The following is a 4,040-nucleotide window of genomic DNA, read 5'->3' as shown; positions in this document are numbered from 1 at the left end:
CGCTCAGGTTCAAGATGAGCGACAAGGTGCAAGAAGACACAAAATGCATTGTGACATAGGATTGGATTTATTTTTTGCCAAACTTGGGAACAGCACTCTGGACCAACGTTAATAGGTGCTGTTCAGTTGTGAAACCTGCCTTTCCCTGCCCCGCTACTTTAATTCACACAAGGAGTATTATATGTTCACCAAGAGTGCTCAGTGGGACTGTTTTGGAATTTGAATAGCTGCGTTTTTAATGGAAGGTACCCACAAACATCTTCCAGTAGGAGCAGTTCATTTCGTACACCCTTTTTGTGGCACGCACTATCCTCGCAAGTTACATCCACAAAAACAATGTTCTATACGTTTTTAAAACCTGTCGTATGACATGACATTGTTGTGACACATGAAACCTTCCAGGTAACATCGAAGCAGAAGCTACAGGTCCGAAGCATTTCCAAAAATATTTTCTTCTACTACTTTTTCCTTAGTCCTTCGCTTCACTGGATCTCTGGATTTCCCACTTTTCGATATACAAGCTACAATAAGGTAACATCGTGATAATACTTGCTCACAGTGTCTACAGAAGCTCGTTATGCTACAAGTAAAAACCCAGGCATGATTTACTGATGTCCGGAGAAACGGTCAGCGCAGAGACTGCCCTTAACAGATAACGCTGGAGTGCAAACACATCACCCGCTTGGAGCTGCTATAAAAGCTCCGTAGGCAGCAGGAAGCGCTCGGTCAGCTAGCTCGGCGTAGGTAAGGATTTCAGATTTTTACTCTCAAATTGGTCGCTCTATCGTGCATCTACTTCGCGCCTGCAGTTATACCTTGCAACATGAAGACTGCCTTTGTCATTGCTCTTGTCTTCGCCCTTGCTATCGGTAAGTTCTGTTTTAGGAGGTCCCTCTTCATTAACCGGTTGGTAGCAAGAAGTAAAGCTTAGAACGGGACTAACGTATATAGAACACCTCAAACAGCTGTTGAGATAAAAGCATCAACTTAAAACTGTTCGAAATTTAATATTGCCTTTTATGCAGCGATACCCGTTACGGATGAGAAACAATGTAAATAAACGCTATGTTCTCGTTTAGTGTAATATACTTTTGAGTGCGAGCATCTCCCGTTCACTGAGTGTACCAATTTCGCGTGGATGTATCTCGTTGAAAATTGACGCGAAACGTTTTCTGTTGCAATGGTACAGAAGCCAATATGCCACAAATTATGTATAATTGAACTTCGCTTAATTTGTTTTTTTATACTTTGCGTAACAGCCTCAATGGCGCAAGACGTCGATGATGTTGAACAGTCATCAGCCGTCCGAGTTCGTCGTAAGTAAAATATTGTATCACTTCAGCTCTTGCATTTATAACTAGCGGCAGTTTTGGTAATTGCGATACTCCCTAGTAGAAGTCATAGTGAAGCACAAGCAGCCAAGGACAGGCCGAGACGGCTACAACACAACTGCTACAGTTCGTATCCCTGTTTCATGGTTTTTTCGTACTCCCAACACAACTGCTACAGTTGTGTTGTGGCTGTCTCGTCCTGTCCTTGTCTGCTTGTGCTTCACTATGGTAATTCCTAGTAGATACGTCCATCTTTCCTTCGGCTTTCGCGCATTTCTTTTCTTTTTTTCTTTTTAATGAGCCCGTTGTATGCTTTAGAGGGACTGCACAGTGAAATGTAAACCCATAGAAACTATGTGTTTTGCTGGAACCTTCCAGGTTGGGCCCTTCAGATATGATGATGATGATGATTTTTGTGGCGCAGCGACAACCCTTCAAATACGTAATAGCTCCTATGTACATTGCGCATTCTTTTCGCAATCGTTGCTGTATATATTGTTTCAAATATTAAAATATTGTTGCGCCAAGCGAAATTTTTCGGTCTCCAACACGCTGCGAATTCTGAAGCTACTCGCACGCCATCTATTGAGAAATAGCAAGCAACTAGGCTAGCCATCTGACAGGTCGTGGCCAGCTGGAATGTGCGCTTCGCCGTCGAATGTGTACGATTGGTGCGTCCCGGAACAGTACAACGTAAATCAGACATCCCTAGAAATCGCCTGAATGTGAGGTTTTGCACACAACAGTGATACCAACCGAATGCCGGAATGCACAGCTTTCTGGTCACTCTACTCGCGCTGGACCCATGTATAATGGTAGAAGTGCAAACGGCACACAGACGCCGAGACAAAGAAAAGCCAACAGGTGACGCACATCGCGCAGATATTCGTACATGTTACAACAGTTCAGACGGAACTGCTCAAGGGTTGCTATTATTCTTCAAAACAGGCCTAGTAGTAACGAGTAACCTGTGTTAAAGGCGTTACGTAATCGTTCAATATCTCGTTATACCGTTATGCTGTATGCGCCCATCTGGGATGGCCTTCAAAGTTTCCTTTGACGTCTGTGGACGCTCCGATCGCGAAATTACCAGCCTGAAATTGGTTAGTATGAAAAATATGAAAGACTGTGTGTCATCACAAAGTCATGTTCTACCTGGTGGTACATAAAAACATGGTGGTTGCATTTCACTTTAGAGTCCCTTTAAATTCGTATTTTAAATGTAGAGTGTTTTAATTTTGTGCAACATGGTTTTTCATCTTTGTGATGAACTCTCAAACAATATAATTAAATTGCAGTTACTTTAATGGAACAAACTATATTAGCTTGGTGTTGCGTATAGTGAATATGATGATCGCGAGAGGGCTCAAACTGAAATTGCTATTGAATGCGCTTGTTTGAGGTATGGCAGGGTGGTAATGATGGACTGCCTAGTGTAGTTTGGGCTTTGGTATACGCAACACGTACTGGGGTACTGCACTTGTTACGCATCCCATATGCAGTACGTTAGTCAGTGTTGAATGTTGAGCTGCGTATTGCAGATTAACGGTAACTATTTTTATAAATTAGGTGGCTACGGCTGTCCATTTAACCAGTACCAGTGTCACAGCCACTGCCGAGGCATTCGTGGCTACAAAGGGGGCTATTGCAAAGGCGCATTCAAGCAGACATGCAAGTGCTACTGATGAGTCTTCAGCAGGTTAACGCTATGAAGATGGAAACGGAACGACAGTGTCTTTACGTAGCGTTCACTGAATAAAATAAGATAATTGAAGTAATATTTGCTTCAGATTCTACTATGGTTTTCTGGTGTGTTGAAATCAATGCACGCGTGGGACATTTCACGGCAAATGGACGAATCGGGCTGCTCCACCTCCACCGATTTCACAGACTAATAAAGATCACTGAGAGACCAAAAGGAATATGCTCTGAAGATGGAAAGGGAAGGAAACTATCTTTAGAGAGCGTTCACCGAAGAAAAAAAAAAAGTAATATTTGCTTGAGATTCTACTGTGGTTTACTTCACAAGACTCAGTCAAAAAAGAACATAATGTACTCGAATCTATTCGGAAATCAGTGCACACGTAGGTAATTTTAGGGCAAGTGTTCGAATCGGGCTGCTCAACCCTCCCCGATTTCATAAACTCATCATGAAGAGAGACAAAAAATACTTAACCTATAATGGAGAATAACGGTGCTTTACTGGTTGCGTTTGACAGTTTGAAGGAAATGCACCAGCGTTGGTGCTAAAAGACAAGGAAACTAATAACATGAGCCACATCATGTGTACATTATCTCGTTGGCACCATGTCCCTGAGCCTCGAGCAAAGAGAAAAAGACGAAAGACAAAACGAACAGCACATGACAGGCTTTCACAATTCTTTCTGTCGCTGTTGTACGTGTGTGTAAAGTTCACTTTGACAGCTGGCCTGGATTTGTTAAAAATAACAACAAATATAATGATGATGGTGAATGGGGAATCATCTATTCACGATGGTGCGGAGCGCTGTTCCAAGGTTTGATCAAAGGTAAACGTAATCCCACGTCACGAGACATTGCATACCGTTCGAGCGCGCTGCCTCTCCTTCCAAACGACGATTTATGAGCTCCTCGATTTATGAACGATCTTTCGAGAAACGTTTAAATCGAACATTGACTGTACACTCCTTCTCTCCATTTCTTATTTGCATTGACAATTGTTCCGTCTTT

At 42.6% G+C, this 4,040-nt stretch overlaps 1 long non-coding RNA gene across 1 annotated transcript; it reads left to right on the top strand.

Annotated features, from left to right (window-relative positions):
- Positions 1 to 700: 700 nt before the first annotated feature.
- LOC135366939 (uncharacterized) lies at positions 701 to 2,924 on the top strand. The gene is made up of 3 exons (XR_010414322.1): positions 701 to 744; positions 1,260 to 1,316; positions 2,901 to 2,924. It is a non-coding gene; the product is annotated as an uncharacterized LOC135366939 (long non-coding RNA).
- The last annotated feature ends 1,116 nt before the right edge of the window (positions 2,925 to 4,040 follow it).

This window comes from Ornithodoros turicata, chromosome 1 (genome assembly GCF_037126465.1).
Source record: "Ornithodoros turicata isolate Travis chromosome 1, ASM3712646v1, whole genome shotgun sequence".
In the NCBI taxonomy this organism is placed as follows: Eukaryota; Metazoa; Arthropoda; class Arachnida; order Ixodida; family Argasidae; genus Ornithodoros; species Ornithodoros turicata.
This window is presented reverse-complemented; position numbering and strand designations above follow the sequence as displayed.